Source organism: Chiloscyllium punctatum, chromosome 27 (genome assembly GCF_047496795.1).
Source record: "Chiloscyllium punctatum isolate Juve2018m chromosome 27, sChiPun1.3, whole genome shotgun sequence".
NCBI lineage: Eukaryota > Metazoa > Chordata > Chondrichthyes > Orectolobiformes > Hemiscylliidae > Chiloscyllium > Chiloscyllium punctatum.
In genome coordinates this window covers 2922773-2944673 of record NC_092765.1, presented here as the reverse complement: position 1 = coordinate 2944673, position 21901 = coordinate 2922773, and the positions used below count along the sequence as shown (strand labels likewise).

Here is a 21901-nt window from a genome sequence, read left to right as displayed (position 1 = left end):
TTTAACAATAGCTTCTATTTATAAGGGGGAGCCAGTGGATGTGGGTTACTTGGTCTCAGAAGGTTTTCAATAAGGTTCCACATTAGAATTTGGTGTGTGAAAATTAAAGTGCTTGGGACGGAGGGTAGTGTACTGACATGGATGGAGAACTGATTGGCCAACAGGTAACAAAGGGTAGGATTAAATGGGTCTTTTTCTAATTAACAGGCTTTCACAGTCATGACATCATTAATCCATCCTATCTAATTGTTGATCTGAAAGATTATCCCAATCACATTCTGTGAATACATTGTCTCAGTCACCTTTGCATATCTGATATTTGAAGTCTATGTTCATTTAAGAAGGTAGTGGTGAGCTACCTTCTTGAAATGCTGCAATTCAATTCCTTTCCTTTCTCTGTTTCTCTGGGGGAAACACACCCAAATCTCTAATTTCACAAACACAGCCAATCCAGACATTTCACACTTTTCTTAAAACACGCTCTCCTCAGAGATTAAAGGATGTTAGTCTCTTGATTGAGGGAAGTTGCCCTCTGCTGGAGGATCTTTTATCTCTTTGATATCCTTCACAGAGGACGTTGTCCATTGTAAATTTTGTTGGTGGTCAATTACTTTATCTCAAAGACTTTTAATCCCCTGAATCTCCTTCCTGGAAAATTGCTCCCTTGCTGAAATCACCACTTTCTTCCTTCTAGTATCTTGGATTGCTGAATCAGCAATCACTTTCTAATTGGGAGAAGTGGGTATCCAGAATCGAACAGGATACTCCGGCCAAGACCTAACCAGGTTTAATAAAGGTTTAGGATAGCTCCCTCATTATCATGCTCTGTGCCTTTATTATCAACTTGTCCTGCATCTTCAAAGATCTCAGTGCATTCTCCCCAGCCTCTCTCATCCTGTACCCACTGTTTATGTTGGGATTTTCCAATTTGGTCGATGTAGATCAACAACATTGTGATGACCTTATTAAAGATACTTCTGATTATATTGGCCGGAATTAATTGCAGATGATTAGTCTAATAATACAAAGGATAGCTATTAAATCTTTCCCTACTATTTAGGAACATAATTTCTGGGAGGATCTTTGTTAATCCATGCAGAATTAATTTCAGCATTAGAGACGAGGATATAATTTCAAAATTGGTCTGCCATGCTTCAAATAATTTACTTGCAATTTGAAGAACAATGGTTTTGATAACTAGTCCTATTTAATCTTCAGCAAATTAATTTCTAATTTTAACTATTGCATATGTTATGACCAGATACAGGGTAAAGTTCCTCAGTTCATGATGGTTCAGATAGATATCCCAAACCTAAGTTCCAGGGTGAGGAGAGATGAACTTCCTACCCTTCTTTATTCATCCACCTCTTCAGTTGGTTGCAGAAAGATTCATTTAAAAAGGCTCCTTCACCTCTATCCAAGGCCCTAAAGGAGCCTTCCACATCCAAAGTTTTACCTGCACATCCACTAATATCATTTATTGTATCCATTGCTCCCGATGTGGTCTCCTCTACATTGGGGAGACTGGGCACCTCCTAGCAGAGCGCTTTAGGGAACATCTCCGAGACACCCGCACCAATCAACCAAACCGCCCCGTGGCCCAACATTTCAACTCCCCCTCCCACTCTGCCGAGGACATGGAGGTCCTGGGCCTCCTTCACCGCCGCTCCCTCACCACCAGACGCCTGGAGGAAGAACGCCTCATCTTCCGCCTCGGAACACTTCAACCCCAGGGCATCAATGTGGACTTCAACAGCTTCCTCATTTCCCCTTCCCCCATCTCATCCTAGTTTCAAACTTCCAGCTCAGCACTGTCTCCTTGACTTGTCCGGATTTGTCCGACCTGCCTAGCTCCTTTTCCACCTATCCACTCCACCCTCCCCTCCCTGACCTATCACCTTCATCTTCTCCCCCACTCACCCATTGTACTCTATGCTACTCTCTCCCCACCCCCACCCTCCTCTAGCTTATCTCTCCACGCTTCAGGCTCACTGCCTTTATTCCTGATGAAGGGCTTTTGCCCGAAACGTCGATTTCGCTGCTCCTTGGATGCTGCCTGAACTGCTGTGCTCTTCCAGCACCACTAATCCAGAATTTGGTTTCCAGCATCTGCAGTTATTGTTTTTACCTTGTTTTTATCCCTTTCTCCCGGACCCAATTGAAGTTTGTTTTAAAGGGTGCCAATTTAACCAGGCTCCCTTCAGTTAACAAAGCATAAATCTTTTAAATCACTAAACATGAGAAGAATTAAACTCAGACACAGATTAGATGTAGGAGGGGAGATCAAAAAGATGAAAGTTAAATGGAATGTACAGGTCAGTCTTTGAATCATTTGTAAAGATCAGATGGTTGAACAACAGTAGTTGCAGGGGAGGTTACTCTAGTAGCATTGATCTTGATAATAGAATAGTTGATTTTTAGATTCTTGCTTTTGTTGGTTTGATTGGTTTGCAGCAGTTAGAGGATAAGTTTCCCTTTTGTTGTCCTCCTAGTTAGTTGATCTCTAGCACGTAGAGGGAGAGAAAGGCCTCTATCTGCAACACAGGGATGACGAAGGAATAGTTCTTTGACTATGACTTTTACAGCATGCTGAACTTTGAATGCAGGCTGCTACATATATGAACTAAGTACTGAATTTTTAACCTTTTTCTTCAAAGGGAAAAACACAAAATGTGCCTGCAGTTTGGGCCATAGTCCACAGGAGTGACTTCTTGTTGACTAGGAGTTACAAAGTTTGTGAGAAGATTTGTAGCTCGGGTGCTCGTTGTTGTGGTTCTGTTTGCCGAGCTGGGAATTTGTGTTGCATACGTTGCATACGTATATTGAGTCCAGATCGATGTGCTTATTGATTGAATCTGTGGATGAATACCATGCCTCTAGGAATTCCCTGGCTGTTCTCTGTTTGGCTTGTCCTATAATAGTGTTGTCCCAGTCGAATTCATGTTGCTTGTCATCTGCGTGTGTGGCTACTAAGGATAGCTGGTCGTGTCGTTTCGTGGCTAGTTGGTGTGCATGGATGCGGATCGTTAGCTGTTTTCCTGTTTGTCCTATGTAGTGTTTTGTGCAGTCCTTGCATGGGATTTTGTACACTACATTGGTTTTGTTCATGCTGGGTATCGGGTCCTTTGTCCTGGTGAGTTGTTGTCTGAGCGTGGCTGTTGGTTTGTGTGCTGTTATGAGTCCCTAGTGGTCGCAGTAATCTGGCTGTCAGTTCGGAAATGCTCTTGGTGTATGGTAGTGTGGCTAGTCCTTTGGGTCGTGGCATGTCCTCATTTCATTGTCTTTCCCTTAGGCATCTGTTGATGAAATTGCAGGGGTATCCGTTTTTGGCGAATACATTGTATAGATGTTCTTCTTCCTCTTTTTGCAGTTCTGGTGTACTGCAGTGTGTTGTGGTCCTTTTGAACAGTGTCTTGATGCAACTTCTTTTGTGTGTGTTGGGGTGGTTGCTTTCGTAGTTTAGGACTTGGTCTGTGTGAGTGGCTTTCCTGTAAACCTTTGTGGTGAATTCTCCGTTCGGTGTTCTCTGCACCATCACGTCTAGGAATGGGAGTTGGTTGTCCTTTTCTTCCTCTCTAGTGAATTGGATTCCTGTGAGTGTGGCGTTGATGATCCGGTGTGTGTTCTCTATTTCTGTGTTTTTAATGATTACAAAGGTGTCATCCACATATCTGATCCAGAGTTTGGGTTGAATTTGTGGTAAGACTGTTAATTCTAATCTTTGCATTACCGCTTCTGCTATGAGTCCAGAGATGGGTGAGCCCATGGGTGTGCCGTTGATTTGTTCATATATTTGGTTGTTGAATGTGAAGTGTGTTGTGAGGCACAGGTCCAGTAGTTTGAGTATGCCGTCTTTGTTGATAGGTTCACCATCCTGTTGTCTGTTCTGTATGTCCAGCAGGTTGGCTATTGTTTCTCTGGCTAGGGTTTTGTCGATAGAGGTGAACAGTGCCGTTACATCGAATGAGACCATGGTTTCTTCCTTGTCTATGTGTATGTTTCTGATGATGTTCAAGAATTCCTGTGTTGACTATATAGAGTGTCTGGATCCGCTGATCAGATGTTTCAGTTTCTGCTGTAGTTCTTTAGCCAGTTTGTTTGATGGTGTCCCTGGTAATGATACTATGGGTCTGAGTGGGATGTCTGGTTTGTGCACTTTAGGTAGTCCATAGAATCTGGGGGTGTTGTTGCTTTCAGGTTTCATTCTTTGTAGGTCAAACCTGGTTATCTGTCCGTTTTTTTGTAGGTTCCTCAGTGTGTTGTTTATCCTATTGGTGAGCTGTGGGGTGGGGTCAAACTCTCTCTTTTGGTAGGTGTTGGTATCCGCAAGTAGTTGTTGTACTTTTTGGATGTACTCTGCTTTGTCCAGGATGACCGTCATTCTGCCTTTGTCTGCTGGTAGTATGATTATGTTCTGATCATTTCTTAGTGATTTTAGTGCTTCCCTCTCCTTGGTGTTGAGGTTATGTGTTTGTCTTTTCCTTGTTATCAGGGGTACGATACTTTGTCTCACTGTTTGTTGTGTCTCTTTTGTCAGTCCATTGTTCCTGAGTGTGCATTCTAGTGCTGCTAGGAAGTCTGCTGTCTTGGGGTCCCTGTGGTTGTAGTTGAGTCCCTTGGCCAGTATTGTTCTTTCCGTGTCTGTGAGCTGTCTGTGGGAGAGGTTTCAAACTCAGGTGTGTGTTGTGGTGTCCTCTCTGTTGTGCGTTAGTTTGGCCATTTTTTCTTTGAGTGCCGTTTTTTTGCGGTATGTGGTCCTGTTCTGTCCTATGGTGACGGCCTGTTCTATGATCCGGGTCCATTCCTGATTGATGGTTTTTGAAATTAATGATTTTTGGAGTGTAATTTCTTGTCTGTATTTGTGAAGTCTGTTGTGTGTGTGTCTGTAATCATTACCTGGATCATCCTGAATCCGTTCTGATTGGCTGTGTCTCTGGCTTGTGGATTGTTGACTGGTGGTCTGTATCTGACACATGGTGGAAGGATTCGATTCTTTCGGCATTCATGCAGGAACCGGAGTTGTTCGTATGTGGCGCTTAGGCATATTGCACAGGATTCCCATTTCCTGGCCTGTCTTAGCGTCTCTCGCCCGTAGGTGTTCAAAGTGAGAAGATTTGTAGCTCAGGTGCTCGTTGTTGTGGTTCTGTTCGCCGAGCTGGGGATTTGTGTTGCAGACGTTTCGTCCCCTGTCTCGGTGACATCCTCAGTGCTTGGGAGCCTCCTGTGAAGCACTTCTGTGATCTTTCCTCCGGCTAGCCACGAATACCAACTAGCCACGAAACGACACGACCAGCTATCCTTAGTAGCCACACACGCAGATGACAAGCAACATGAATTTGACTGGGACAACACTATTATAGGACAAGCCAAACAGAGAACAGCCAGGGAATTCCTAGAGGCGTGGCACTCATCCACAGATTCAATCAATAAGCACATCGACCTTGACCCAATATACCGACCACTGCAACGGACAGCTGGAACTGACAACCGGAAGCGGTAGATTCAAACCACGACAAATGCCGGAGGAAAGATCACAGAAGCGCTTCACAGGAGGCTCCCAAGTACAGAGAATGTCACCTAGACAGGGGACGAAACGTCTGCAACACAAATTCCCAGCTCGGCGAACAGAACCACAACAAGATCACAGTCCAATCTGTTTGTAGCTTCTTTGACCCGTGAGGTTACATTCCCTCACTTTTTTCCTGATGAAGCGCTTATGTTCAAAATGTCAATTCTCCTTCTCCTCAGATGCTGCCTGAACTACTGTGCTTTTCCAGCACCACATTCTTGACTCTGATCTCCAATATTTGCAATCCTCTCTTCTTACTAGTTACTTTCCCCCTGTCTAACACAAAATGTTTCCATACTAGTTTTCTTGACTCTGTCACAGAACTCTACGTTAACAAAAAACACACGTTTTGGCATGAAGGGTTCAGAATTTTCATAGTATTTTGGGGTTCTGATCCTTCATCATAACAGCTCAGTGCAAAGAAATGTGAACCTTAGCCTGACAAAGATAAACTGGCTAGAAACTGCACCCATTTCCATAAAATGCCCTGCTACTCCATTATTTAACAAAGTAATCAGCAAGATGGGAAGACTTAAACTCTCTATGTCTTTCACGGTCACAGAACATCCTAGAGAGCTTTCCAACCAATAATGCACTTTTGAAATATATAGTTAACAACCAATTAACATGCAGCAGGATTAGAACAAAATGCAGCCACAGTGTGGTGCAAGATGACATAAAATTTGATTTTATTGAATTTGTGGTAAAGTTTGCAATTAAAGTTACAAATTTTTAAATTATTTTATAGTCCGGTTCAGAATACCCTCCCATTGTGGGTCCACCTGTAGCACGTGGACTGCAGTGGTTCAAGGAGGCAGCTCACCCCCATTTTCTCAAGAATAACGAGGGATCAGCAATATCTGCTGACTTAGCCAGCAACGCCCATGTCCCACGAATGAATGAATGATAAAAAAGCTTTCCAGCAGAGAGTTTTCCACCTGATTCCCACTAATTCAATATTTTGGAAGGGGCCTTGATGCCACGGGCTGTCACTCTCCCCTCCCCTCTGGAATTCCCCTCTTTTGTCCATGTTTGAACTGAGGCTGTATGAGGTCAGGAGCTGAGTGGCCCTAGTGGAACCCAAACTGGGCGTCACTGAGCAGGTTATTACTGAGCAGGTGCTGCTTGATAACACTGTTGATGACACTTTCCTGATGATCGAGAATAGACTGATTGGTAATTAGCCAAATCAATCTATCCTACTTTCTGTGTAGAGGACATACCTGGGCAATTTTCCACATTGTTGGGTAGATGCCAGTGTTGTAACTGTACTGGAAGAGTTTGGCTCAGGGAGCAGCAAGTTCTGGAGCACAAGTCTTCAGCACTATTGCTGGAATGTTATCAGAGCCCATAGCCTTTGCAGCATCCAGTACCTCTAGTTGTTTCTTGCTATCACATGCAGTGAATTGAATTGCCTGAAGACTGGTATCTGAGTCGCAGTGGACCTCCAGGGGAGGTTGGGATACTGTACTAAATGATCTTGAGCAGACAGTTTCCAAACAGCAAATTGATAAATAGTTTACAATTTAGCCAAATGTTTAGATACATCTTTACGAATAAATGAAAAACACACATGTGTGATTTAAGAAAATCAAAGAAGATTTTTTAAAGATTGACACTTATGTTCAAGTTTAATTACAAATGTAGAAGAAATCAAAAGTTAAAAATACACATTGTAACAAAACTTTCAGTGATGATTCTGGTGATACGTTAGAGGTCCATGAGCTGTCCAGACTTGTGTCTGTGGCAAGGTCCATTAGATAGAGTGCAAGTCACTGTTAATTGTTCGCTGAGAATTGAAGATCTTAAGTTACATGGATAACAAGTGGTATTTAATGAATTTCATTGGATATAATTCTTAAAATTCACAGAATGTATAATAATAGTTATCAGCACAATATAATACAATGCTGTACTTTATGATGTCAAAAGTCAGATGACACCAGGTTATCATCCAACAGGTTCACTTGGAATCAGAAGCTTTCTGAGCACTGCACCTTTGTCAGGTGAAGTGACATAGAAGCACAGAGGCACAGAATTTGTAGTCAGAGAGATCAATGGGCAGAGGGAGATCAAAAGATCATACACATGGTGTGAGTGAAGTGCCAACAGGCCAAATAATAGGTCTCTGAAGGTGATCAAAGTATCGACACCTGAAAAACAACTGAAGGGATGACCTATAATCTGATTAAATGAGGCAGAGAGATAGTGACAAAGAATTAAAAATAAGGTGGTGCTGGAGACAAACCAAATGACTGGAATAATATAAGAGGTATAAGGGCCACATGCTGAGGGTCTAACCAAAGTAATAAGTAATCCAAAACTGTAAAGACTAATTAACATAGAGAGATCAAAGCAATTTGTCAAGGTGATGGTGTTAAAACAGGACAGTAAAGAAGATGTTACAGATACAGAACAGTGTGGTGTGGTTACATGTAGTGTTACATGAACCCAAAATCATGGTCGAGGCCATCTTCATTGGGATGGAACTTGGCTATCAGTTTCTGCTCAGCCATTCTGCATTGTTGTGTTTCTTGAAGGCTGCCTTGGAGGATGTTTAACCAAATATCAGAGGCTGAATATCCTTGACCGCTGAAATGTTCCTCAATTAGGAGGGAACATTCTTGTCTGGCAATTGTTGTGTGGTGTCCATTCATCCATAGTCATAGCGTCAGCTTGGTGTTGCCAATATTCCATGCTTAGGGCATCTTTGCCTGCAGCATATGAGATGTACAACATTGGCCAAGTCACATGAGTACCTGCAGTGACCGTGGTGGGTGGTGTCCCCACGTGTGATGGTAGTATCCATGTCGATGGCCTGACATGTCTTGCAGAGATTGCCATGGCAGGATTGTGTGATGTTGTGGCCGATGTTATCCTGAAGGCTGGTCAGTTTGCTGTGGATGATGGTTTATCTAAGGTTTGGTAGTTGTTTGAAGGCGAGAAGTGAAGGTGTAGGGATGATTTTGGTGAGATGTTTGTTGTCAGCAATGACATGTTGAAGGCTGCGAAGAACATGACGTTGTTTTTCTGGTTCAGGGAAATACTGGACGATGAAGCAGTATTTCTATCAATCTTATCCTGTGTCTGTCTTCTGAAGAGGTCATTGTGATTTTTCACTGTGGCATATCAGAACTGATGATTGATGAGTTGAGCATGGTATTCCATTCTTATGAAGGCATCCTTCAAAATCTTCAGGTGTCCGTCATGTTCTTCCTCATCTGAGTAGACGCTGTGTATGCGGAGGATTTGTCCATTGGGGATGGTTTCTTTAATATGTTTCGAGTGGAAGCTAGAGAAGTGCAGCAAGATGGCAAATATCTTCTTCGAAATTGTTGAATGTGCAGTTAAAATATATCAAATCATTGTTTTTTATTTAAGCTTTGAATATGGATTTTGTTTTATTGTATAAAGAAATGATCAACAATTAAACTTGGTAAACTAATTAGACTCAAAAGTAGCAGGGAAACATTGAGCAAGAGAAAACGTTAATTTGTCAGTTTCTGCTTATCCAGGGTATTGATGATAGTTTTACTTGACATTCATTCCTTTAAACTTGAGAAGGAATAGGCAGGACTCCAAATAAAAAGGACAAATACTGACAGTGAATATCGATGATATTTTCCCAATTCACTAGATTTGGTACCTTGTGGTATTTGTCACATCAGTGGATAAGTGGTTCTCGCTGAAAGTATTGGGTGATTGGCAGTAGAGAATAGACCAGTGCAGAGTTGTTACAGAACAGATATTGTTCTTGGATAACAAGATGGTGCCTTGCATTATCTTGTTATGGCAGTAAAAATTATAACTACATTTGGTTCTTCAGAACCTGAGCAAGCTGGAACAGATACATCAGATCCCTCTGAAAGCTACAGCAATGCTTCCTTCACCCACAGACTGCATCTGACATCAGTAGAATGGGTGGAACCGTTGCAACATGAAGATTTGCCCCTCTCAACCTTATACAAGTCCTGTGTTTGAGCATCACAAACAACAAATTACTCTATTTCATTGTCTCTGCTTACAATATATTAAAAAACTCTTTGAAAAGTGTAATCTATATATTATGTGGCATTAAAATTCATTTGTGAACATGTAGCATAGAAAATTGTAGCTTAATTTGGTGACACCTTTGCAGAATAGAAGAAAAACTATACTTCTTTCTGGGATTCCAAGGAGGTTTACACTTATAGAACATACAACATTACAGCACAATACAGGCCCTTCGGCCCTTGACGTTGCACCAACCTGTGAAACCAATCTGAAGCCCAATAAATCTACACTATTTCATTCTTGTCCATATGTCTATCCAATAACCATTTAAATGCTTATGAAGTTAGCATGTCTACTACTGTTACAAGCAGTGCGTTCCAAGACCCTACTACTCTCTGAATAAAGAAACTATCACTGACAACTGTCCTATATCATCCCTCAATTTAAAGCTATGTTCCCTCATGCTCCCCATTGCCATCTGATGAAAAAGGCTCTTACTGTCCACCATATATAACGCTCTGATTATCTTATATCTTGATTAAGTCATCTCTCAACCTTCTCTCTAACGAAAACAGCCTCAAGTCCCCCCGCCTTTCCTCGAAAGACCTTCCCTCCAGACCAGGCAACATCCAAGTAAATCTCCTCTGCACCCTTTCCAAAGCTTCCACATCCTTCCTATAATGCGGTGACCAGAACTGTACACAATACTTCAAGTGAGGCCAAACCAGAATTTTGTACAGCTGCAGCATGACCTCATGGCTCTGAAACTCAATCCCTCTACTACAAAAACTAACAGACCATATGCCTTCTTAACAATCCTACCAACTTTCATGGATCTATGTACCTGGACAAGGAGGTCTCTCTGCTCATCTATACTACCAAGAACCCTGTACTCTGCATTCTTGTTACTCCTTCCAAAGTGAATCACCTCATACCTTTCCACTTTAAACTCCATTTGTCATCTCTCAGCCCAGCTCTGCAGCTTATCTATGTCCCTCTGTAACCTACAAAATCCCTCAGCACTATCCACAACTCTACCGACCTTAGTGTCATCCACAAGTTTACTAACCCATCCTTTTAAGTCCTCATCCAGGTCAGTTATAAAAATGACAAACACAAGTGGCCCCAAAACAGATCCTTGTGGTACACCACCAGTAAGTGAACTCCAGGATGGACATTTCCCAACCATCACCCTCTGTCTTCTTTCAGCTAGCCAATTTCTGATCCAAACCGCTATAACACCCTCAATCCCATGCCTCTGTATTTTGTGCAATAGCCTACCGTGGGGAACCTTATCAAACGTTTTACTGAAATCCATAAACACCATATTAGCCACTTTACCCTCATCCACCTGTTTGGTCATCATCTCAAAGAACTCAATAAGGTTTGTGAGGCATGACCTACCCTTCACAAAACCATGTTGACTATCCCTAATCAACTTATTGCTTTTGAGATGATTATAAATCCTATCTCTTACAACCCTTTCCAATATTTACCCACAATCGAAGTAAGGCTCATTGTCTATAATTACCAGTGTCTCTCCTCCCCTTCTTGAACAAGGGAACAACGTTTGCTATCCTCCAGTCTTCTGGCACTATTCCTGTAGACAATGATGACAAAGATCAAAGCCAAAGGCTTGGCAATCTCCTCCCTGACTTCCAGAGAATCCTAGGGTAAATCCCATCCAGCCCAGGTGATTTATCTATTTTTATACTTTTCAGAATTGCTAACACCTCCTCCTTGTGAACCGCAATCCCGTGCAGTCTAGTAGCCTGTATCTCCACATTCTCCGCGACAACATTGTCTTTTTCCACTGCGAATACTGATGAAAAATATTCATGTAGTGCTTCCCCATCTCCTCTAACTCCACGCACAACTTCCCACTACTATGCCCTAATCTTACTCTCGTCATTCCTTTATTCCTGACATAGAAAGCTTTAGGGTTTTCCTGGATATTATCTGCCAATGAGTTTTCATGTCCCCTCCTGGCTCTTCTTAGCTCTCTCTTTAGGTCTTTTCTGGCTAATTCGTAACTCACAAGTGCTCGAACTGAGCTATCACATCTCATCGGAATGTAAGCTTCTTCATCCTCTTGACAAGAGATTCAACTTCCTTAACAAACCACAGCTCCCGTGCTTGACAACTTCCTCCCTGCCTGACCAATACATACTTATCAAGTAGCTGTTTCTTGAATAAGCTCCACATTTCAATTGTGCCCATCCCCTGCAGTTTCCTTCCCCATCCTATGCATCCTAACTCTTGCCTAATCACACCATAAGTGCCTTTCCTCCAGAAATTGTCTTTTGTCCGCCTGCAGTTTATACATCTCCCTTTCAATCACTAAAGTAAATATAACCGAATTGTGGTCACTATCACCAAAGTGCTCGCCTATCTCCAATTCTAACACCTGGCCTGATTCATTACCCAGTGCCAAATCTAATGTGGCCTCGGCCCTTGTTGGCCTGTCTACATACTGTGTCAGGAAACCCTCCTGCACACATTGGACAAAAGCTGACCCATCTAAAGTCATTGAACTATAGTATTCCCAGTCAATATTTGGAAAATTAAAGTTCCCCATAACAACTATCCTATCACTCTCGCTCTTATTCAGAATCATCTTTGCTATCCTTTTCTCTACATCTCTGGAACTATTCAGAGGCCTATAGAAAACTCCCAACAGGGTGACCTCTCCTTTCCTGTTTCTAATCTGAGCCCACACTAGCTCAGTAGGTGAGGTAGTATGTCCTTGATAATATTGTCCTTGACTCACAATGCCACCCTTCACAACCCCCCCCCCCCCCTCCCACCACTTCACCTTTTTACCACCTTCCCTGATCTTGCTGAAACATCTAAATTCCGGAACCTGCAACAACCAATCCTGTCCCTGCTCTGGCTGTGCCTCTGAAATGGCCACAACATCGAAATCCCAGGTACCAACCCATGCTGCAAGTTCACCCACCTTATTCCAGATGCTCCTGGCATTGAAGTAGATACACTTCAAACCAACTTCCTACTTATCAGTACCTTCTTGCAACTTTGAAACCTTAGTTCTGACCTCACTACTCTCAACCTCCTGTATACTCAAACTACAAGGTTGCTGAATTACTTTAAACTCCCCCCCACCCCCCAAAGAGTATTAGCAAATTTCCTCCTCAGGATATTGGTACCCTTCTGGTTCAGGCAAAGACTGTCCTGTTTATAGAGGTCGCACCTTCCCCAAAATGAGCCCCAATTATTCAAGAATCCAAAACCCTCCCTTCTGCACATCCCTGTAGTCATGTATTCAACTTTTCTCTCTCTCTCTCTCCCTACTCCTTGCTTCACTAGCACGTGGCGTGGGCAACAAGTCAGAGATAACAACTCTGTTTGTTCTAACTCTAAGCTTCCACCCTAACTCCCTGAATTTTTGCCTAAGTACCCACTTCTCTTCCTGCCTATGTCATTGGTGCCTATGTGGACCATGACTTGGGGCTGCTCCCCCTCCCCCTCAAGGATCCCGAAAACACGTTCAGCGACGTCATGAACCCTGGCACGTGGGAGGCAACACACCAACTGTGAGTCTCTCTCATTCCCACAGAACCTCTTACCTGTCCTCCTAACTATTGAGTCCCCAGTGACTAATGCTCTGCTCCTCTACCCCCTTCCCTTCTGAGCAAAAGGGACAGACTCTGTGCCAGAGACCTGTGCCCCATTGTTTACCCCTGGAAATTCACTCCCCCACCCCCCAAAGTATCCAAAACAGTATATTTGTTACTGAGGGGAACAGCCACAGGGGATCCCTGCATTGCCTGCCAGTTCCTTTTCTTTTCCCTGACGGTAACCCATCTAACCCATCTACCTTCTTCTTTTACCTGAGGTGTGACTATCCCCTTGTAACTCCTCTCAATAACCCCCTCCGCCTCCAGAACGATCTGAAGTTCATCCAGCTCCAGCTCCAGTTTCCTAACGCAGTTTTCGAGGAGCTGGAGTTGGGTGCACTTCCCACAGATACAGTCAGCAGGGACACTAGTGGTGACCCTTACCTCCCACATTCTGCAGGAGGAACATTTAAATGCCCTAACCACCATTCACACTATTCTGAATTCCCAATGAGATTACTGAAAAAACTGAAAAAAAACTTAAATGTCTGTATTGATATCTAACCCAACCAAATTTTATTCTGTATCTGTCTGATTTATTTGAAATAAGCTGCTGAGCCACTGAATAAAGAGACCATGAATGTAAATCATTGACCATGTTAGGGGGTAACAAAGAGATGGGGAGAATCCACTCCACAGTCTGAGGACTGTCCAAAACGTATATCCACCCAACGCTGGGGCTGAGCTTTTAAACTGTACAGAATATAAAATATCTTCAGTGGTGGGTAGAGACTGCAAGGTGGTGAGATTACCCAAATCATACAGACAATATTTTCTACGTTTCAAAAAATATTATCCAGTAATAGCAACTTCAAAAACACCGTCTGAATGTTTTCATCGTAATTAAACCAGAAAATGTGTCACATCTGACAAAGGCACCGAAAATTCTGGTGCTACACAAATCAAATCAGTGAAGATTGGGAGGTAGGGAAGGTTAATGATTTGCATTCCCGTTCTCAGAACTAAAAATGGGAAAATGAATAAAAATATTGCTATAGTCAGGAAAATGTAGAAAGGAGGAAAAAAAATTTAATATTCAGATCACTGGATTAATTGTTGACAGTTCCACATTAATGCTTTCCTCAGCTTTCCCCAGGGGGTGTTTCACTATAGATTTTCACACCTCAAAGCCAATTTTGGGAATACAGATTTACAGACAGCCCCTAAACAGCAGCATAACTTGCTCTCCATCTTTGTAACCCAGCACTACGACCCTTCTGGTCAGTAATTTACATGTAGATAAAGGAGTAGCGTTCCTGCTATAATGGCTTCAGGTCCTATTGCAGCATTAACTTGTGGTTTGAATAAGAAACCTCCCCCCTCCCCCACTCCTTCTGCACCATGCTCTGAGATGGATGATTGGGGAGGTTGAGTTGCTGTTTCACAGACTCCTTTGCTGTCCCTTCAGTGGCCAATTGCATTTGGCGTTTAAAACTTCTCTACTACCAAATGATGTGACGGTTTTTTTGTAGTGACACAACCTTACTTTTCATGTTATTGACCTAGCATCTGATCTGGAGTAACTTGAACATCACTGAATTTTGGTGAGTCTGATTGGTTTCAGCTCTAATCTTGAAAATCTCCAACATTTTAGTGTTTTGTAACTTTTAATAATATTGCTGTCTACTTTCCCATGGATAAGTGTGTCTTACAAGTTTGCATTGGGACAAGGATTTGATATGAAATTTCAAATCTCAGGTTTAAAACAAGTAAAAACCATTTAGGATCTAGTCTGTGAGAAAGCGATACTTGCTGAGTGAGGGTGCAGTGTGTTGTAATCTTGAAGAAAGAAGTGGAATTGAGTCAAACAATCAGCCAGGCAATGCAGGTCCAAAAGGACAGATGGCCTTCTGCAGTTTCTATGTCAAAGAAATGTATTGAAATGTGGAGGTATTGCATTGTGTTCAGGTCGAAAAAGACAAGGTTCAGAGGAAGGCTTATGGGAAATAGCTTGGTAAAGAATGGGAGAAAAACACATTTTTCTTTTATTGTTTTTAACTTATTAATAAGATTGCAGGAAATGTGTTTTTTTCTTGAAATGTCAATTTTTCTCATTCTTATTATTGACACATTTAAAAAGCCAAAATCCAGTTGCGCCAAGTATAAAATTTGTGCTAAATAATTTAATCTAAGTACAGATAAGAAAAGCAATGTGGTTAAATGACTGAGTGTTCCAAGCACTTGTGTGGATAAATGTGATTCCCTTGCTAAAGCTTAGTCATAACCCAAGTTGGTTAATTTACAGTTTGTAAAGCAACAAGGGACAGATGGGTATGAATCCTTCTCTTTATAGCAAAGCTAAATATGAAAACCAATGAAAATAACCCTATCGAAATGCTATTGATTATTTTCATGCAGGAAAGATTTGTGGAACGTGTTGTCCAGGGCCAAGGAACAAAAACCCACAGCTTACCAACAGATGGAAACTTGTGGATAGTTAGCTAGTTGGTGATTTTGTATTCTTTGCGGGCTGTGCATGACGCCCTTGATTAATGCAAGTTTGCTAACTGCATTCAAAAGCAAATTTTTCTGTCTGCAATTTTAACAGAAGCATAAAACTTCTTTTGCTTTCAGCGTTTTTCTTCCAGAAATTTCATAAAATTATCATGCTCGATTGTGAAAAATGTGGTTATTTAATATTAATAAATCTTGTTGGAATGTGTCAGTGATATTGCATTTCCAGAAGGCATGCAAGAAACAAGGTATTATTTAGTTTATAAATTCTTCGGTTAACATTGTAACCGCTGAACAAGCATTGCCAATAAGAAACATTGTTTTGCAGTTGGAAGATAATGGAGAGGATACAGAGATTTATTTTTATTATTGTCCCTGGAAATATGGAAATGTCACCCAATACCTATTTTAGAATTCTCTAATATCTTTCTGGCTTCCATTTTTAATTTTTGTACCGACTGGCTTCCTGCCTCTTTGTAACTCTTTAATTTTCATTCGTTTCAAATAATGACCAGAATCTCATTGCCGTCATCCTGCCAGTGGGCAGGTTTACTCGGGTCCCTATGATTTGTCATTGTGTCAGACCCTTGGATTGGACAATACCTAAAATGAGTGCAAACGTTTTTTTCCAAGATAGCAGCTTCTTGCCACTTAAGCACGATTGCATTTCTCACGATAAATACATCTTCTCCTCTTTGTCTTTTCAACCTTTCAGTTGTGCTGCACAGAAAGTTCAACACCATCTTTAATGACATCCCTCCGCCAGTCCTTTCTACACACACACATTCGATGAACATTGGGGACATTCTAAGCAGAAGATTCTGTGTGAAGTGTTAGCAGCACACACGGATCGTGGCCTGGAGCCAAAACCTGATCTTCCCTGTGCTCCGCTAGAGTGCTGTGGATGGCCTGGAATTGGTGGTGGTTTTATGGACATGTTGAGCTACATGGCAAAAACTTCAAACAAAAGGCAGCAGAATATAAACATGTGGAAAGCATCAATAAAAGACCCAGAGATATCAATAAACATGACATTACGAGGTTGCACTTAAACCTTTTAAAACAACATCCTTGTTTGAATCACCTCCCATTTTCCGTTACTTTAATTGCTTGCTGGTCCAGGTTTTGCTGATAAATGAGAGACGTCGTTAAAGCTTTTCATCTTGCACTCATCAGGACTGACTCATGAGAATATCAAAATGTACAGGGAGCCCCAAGTTATACTGCAAGAGGAGTGGATACTAATAAGTTGGCAAGGGTACTCTGATTAGTAGAGAATAAACTTGCCTAAAAAGTTGCTGTCTTCACGTCTCCACTTCACCACCCTGTCCCCACCACCCTCTTTATCTGGCGCTCCCCTTACACCCACCCCCAGACCTGAAGAAGGGTTTCACCTGAAACATTAACTTCTCCCCCTCCTGAAGCTGCCTGGCTTGCTGTGTTCCTCCAGCCTCCTGGTTGTCTACCTTGGATTCAAGCATCTGCAGTTTTTTTTCTCTAACCAACATTGTAATTAAGTAATGGTAATACTTCTGTAAATCAAATATCCACTTACCAACCAATCAACATCCACTTCCCATGCAGTATAAATTGGTGAAAACCAAAAGAACTATGGATGCTGTAAATAAGAGACAAAAAAAGAAATTGCTGGAAAATCTCAGCAAGTTTGGCAGCACCTGTGGAGAGAAATTCAGAGTTAACATTTTGGAACAACCTAAAACATTAACTCTGATTTCTCTCCACGGATGCTGCCAGACCTGCTGAGCTTTTCCAGCAATTTTGTTTGAAAGTTTAAATTAGTGTTCCCCTTTTACACACCCAAACCAATCTGTCTTACTCTCCTAAACTTCAGAAATGTTGCAAATTGTACATCCTGTTGGACTTCCCTTTATTTTTCCTGCCATTTTCTTAAGATTTTGTTCTCCATCAAGTGAAATGTTCAGAGGGATTCTTTTCTGATGTTTGGAAGTTGTTGTTGTTTAGTCATTGGCTGGAGGTTGTGGTGACTGTTGCCAAGGAATAGTATCATCTTTCCCTTCCCTCAAAGACTGCTGCTCCCGCTCATTGATCTTGGGCTGGCCATTACGAGCAGTCACAGACTCAGCATCGCTCAGATATCTGGATGTGAACTTCCTCCCAAAACTTTGAAGGAAAAAAAGTGCTGTTATAAGATTGATTGAGTAGTCTCCGATTCCAAAGCTATTCCTTTATTCAGCTACTGAGGGCAGGTAGGGATCAATCATGAATTCATTTTTTAATTCATTCACGGGATATAGACATCATTAGCTATGCCAACATTTATTGATCATTTCTAGATGCCCATAAGAAGTTGGTCATGAGCTGCCTTAAACTGCTGCAGTCCATTTGATAGAGAGGCCCATGATGCCTTTAGGGAGGAATTTGAGGATTTTGACCTAGTGACACTGAAGGAACAGCAATATATTTCCAAGTCTGAGCAGTGAGTGGCGTGGAGGGGAACTTGCAGGTGGTAGTGTTCCATGTAACTGCTGTCCGTTGGTAGTGGTGGTGATAGTGATAGTGATAGTGGTAGGGGTTGTGGTAGGGGTCGGGGTCGGGGTCGGGGTAGGGGTAGGGGTTGTGGTAGGGGTCGGGGTCGGGGTCGGGGTAGGGGTTGGGGGTAGGGGCTTGGAAGGTGCTGTCTAAGGAGCCTGGCTGAATTTCTTCAGTGCATCATTTGGGGGTTACACACTGCTGCAAATGAATGTTGGTGGTAGAGGGCATGAATATGGATATGATGCTAATCAACTGGACTTCTTTGTCCTAAATGATGTCAAACGTGTCCTCTTGGTGCTGTGCTCACTCGGGCAAATGGAAAGTATTCAATCACACTCCTACCCTGTGGACAGCAGGCAGCTGTTGGGGTGTTAGCAGGTGAATAAATCGCTACTTGATTCCTCGCTTCTGGCTTGCTCGTGTAGTTTTATGACAAGCACAGTTCACTTTCTAGTTGATGATAACCCAAGGATGTTGATAGCTGGGGATTTACTGACGGCAATGCCATTCAATCTCAAGGGATGATGGTCGGATTCAGTCTTGTTGGAAATGACTATTGCCTGACATTTGAGGCATTTCTGGGGCGACACAGTGGCTCAGTGATGAGCACTGCAGCCTCACAGCGCCAGGGACCCGGGTTTGATTCCACCCTCAGGCGACTGTCTGTGTGGAAATTGCACATTTTTCTGTGTCCGTGTGGGTTTCCTCCTTGAGCTCCAGTTTCCACCCACCATCCAAAGATGTGCAGGTTAGAGTGGACTGGCCATTGGAAATTGCTCATAGTGTTCAGGGATGTGTTAGTTAGGGGTAAATGTAGAGTAATTGATTAGGGGAATGGATTCGGGTAAGATACTCTTCAGAGGATCAGTGTGAATTTGTTGGGCCGAAGGGCCTGCTTCCACACTGTAGGGATTCTCTGGTTCCATGAATATTACTTGCAGCTTATTAACCCAAGCCTGGATATTGTTCAGGGTCTTGCGACATGTGGAGATGGACTGCTTCAGTTGAATAGTGAGGCACAGTTATCGGTGATGTGCTGTGACCATTGTGGCTGCCTATAGAGTTCACCTTTATATTCTGATACAATGCACACTTCTTTGGGCAAGAAGAAGATGAGAGAAAGGGTAAAATATCTCAATTCAGTGACAAAGTCTAACCACATACATGGCTGACGATACTAATAGGATCAATAGAACTGGACTGAGCTTGTCTGTGGTCTCATAGCAACAAATGAATAAAACCCTAAGTTTTCTACTAATTTGGAATATATCAAAATGTTGTGACTTCACACCTTTCCCAAATTCCTGTCTGTAATCCTGAACGATAACATAAACTGAATCCTGACCTTTGTTTATGTGATTGACAGCAGGACAGACTTTCAAAGCTGTTTTTGAAAAAGAGTCCAGTGCTCAAAGAGTTAATAATTGATTTATTTGAAATGTAAAATGTGCAAGAAAATGTGCCAAACAGCTAACAGCAAGAAAGTGAAAAGGAAGGGCTTCCAGTAGGAAAAAGGAGCTGGGAGTTCACCTCATCAACTCCTTTAGAAATTTATTTGGACCGGAATAGGGCCGTGATAGTGCCCTTTCACCCCTTTCCCCCCCACCCACGATCTCAGATTCCGAAGACAGACATTGCTTTAAAGGTTCCATGAACACACCTCGGTCCCAACCTCCCATGACCCAGTTCACTCCATGTCTGGGATGTTTCCAGTCAGTATTCCCTCTGATTGTGGCCTCTTCATGAGGGACTGACGAGAAATGATTTTGCTGCAGACTCCTCCGAAGGTGCATTTGGAGGAGATTTCCATCCTTCATGTTCAGAGCAGATTCTTGTCTGTTCACATCCAAGAGGTGAAAAGAAGCCCCTGACAATTGTGCAAATTTACACGAGAGATCAGCAGGTTCATGCAAATGACCATGAACTCAGATCAGACTGGAAGCTTTTTGAACAATTTTCTTCAGTGCACTGTGACGGAGAGGAAGTCAGCCATTCTGTACGAAATACTCTCACCAGTTTGGGTTGAGTGACCCCCAGCCACCCCCTCCCCAAAACCATGGATCAGTGAAATCTTTTGCTGTGTTCTATTGAATACGAAGCTATTATGCACTGGCTCTTTGTAATCCCCAGAGAGCGGGGGAGGGGGATTGGAAGATATGGAAGATGGTTTGGGGGAGGGGAACTTGGCAATGAATTGGCAATGAGGCATTCAAGAAAAGCAAGATACATTTCTGAGCTTCTCCCTTCTGAAATTCCTGGATATTCCTAATTTCTGAGAGAACTGGAAATTGATACTTTCACGTTTCCCCGATTTGATTACAATATTCTAAAATATCACCCAAACCCATACAAGATCAGTGAGCCTGGGACATTGCTGTATTACTGCACCAAGTTATTGCATGATATTCAATCCATCTCAGCTTTAAATCTGACAAGGCTTTTCAAAAACATTGTTTTCAGAAATATTCCACACTAAGGTGTTTAATTGAAAATACAAATTGGTTTCTATGTTGTTTATAAATTGAAAGATGTAGTGAAAGGGAGTACACAAAGAGTTAATATCTTTGGTCCATTGTACCTGTCCAATAACTGATTAAACATAAAACGACAACCCACAGAAAAGAAGGAGACTTTAATTTCCAGATGAGATATAATTATCAGCATTTTAATTAAAGTCTGATGAGGGGATGTTACTTCTAACAGGAGCAAAACACCCTCCCCCCAACCAGGAAATTTTGTTTTTCTGTTTTTATCAAAAATTCAGGAGACGTTGCAATTTTTACAAAAATGCCACGGAATCCTACTGTTTAATTGCTGAAGCTCTTTGTTAAGAAATCATAAATGATCAGAAAAAGTAAACAGTAAAACCGTGACAGTGAATGAGATCAATGCATCCTGTGTGAATAATTAGTGTGCACACATATACAGGAGATACTGATATGTCTCCCTTACTAGCATTCCCTTCATCCTGAACATCCCACATTGAGAAAATATTGTCAGGACAGACAATGTGGAAGAAGGTAGGTGGAGTGATATACAAACAGCCCAATACTCAACCAGATTTAAGTAGGCCATGTCGTTTTGAAAAATTGGTTAGGTCAGTCTCTCTGTCTCTAAGAGCAGTCTTGTGAATCTGAAGAAGGGTCATTGGACTCGAAACATTAATTCAGTTTCTCTCTCTACTGATGCTGTCAGACCTGCTGAGTTTCTCCAGCACTTTTTGCTTATATTTCAGATTTCCAGCATTTTTATAAATGATTTTTCCTGCTTTGTTTTACACAAATTTCAAACAAATGTCAGTCACTCTTGTGTAGAATATGAGACTGTTTGGCTGCAATAGTTTCATTACAATGATTTGTCAGGTTTTGTAATTTGAATTTATAAAGACCCTTAATCATCCAAATGCCCAGAAATGTCACTGACTCTGTACCTGTTTCAAAACAACTTTCTGAGACTAGAACACTTACCCACGAATGTGGTCATGTACCCAACACCCAGAATGTGCTTTGGACATAATTTTCATAGTGTTGCTAAAAGCTCCCATTTCGACCATCATTATAACACTCCCCTTTATCACTGCCAGAACACTTTGCTGCTCAAACCCATACCGATCGAGGGTACTCCCGGTCTTGCTGCCCTTGCAGTTCTGGTCACTACATGATAGGAAGGATGGGATTACACTGGAGAGGGTGCAAAGAGGATTCACCAGGATGTGGCCTGGGATGGACTATTT

At 42.1% G+C, this 21901-nt stretch overlaps 1 long non-coding RNA gene across 4 annotated transcripts in view; it reads left to right on the top strand.

The window, feature by feature from the left end:
• Positions 1-14536: 14536 nt before the first annotated feature.
• Positions 14537-21901, top strand: part of LOC140453357 (uncharacterized) — a 195719-nt gene continuing 188354 nt past the window's right edge. For all 4 annotated transcript variants that reach the window (XR_011952370.1, XR_011952372.1, XR_011952371.1 and 1 more), the window contains exon 1: positions 14537-14744. This is a non-coding gene — a long non-coding RNA (uncharacterized lncRNA). The remainder of the gene's footprint in view (positions 14745-21901) is intronic.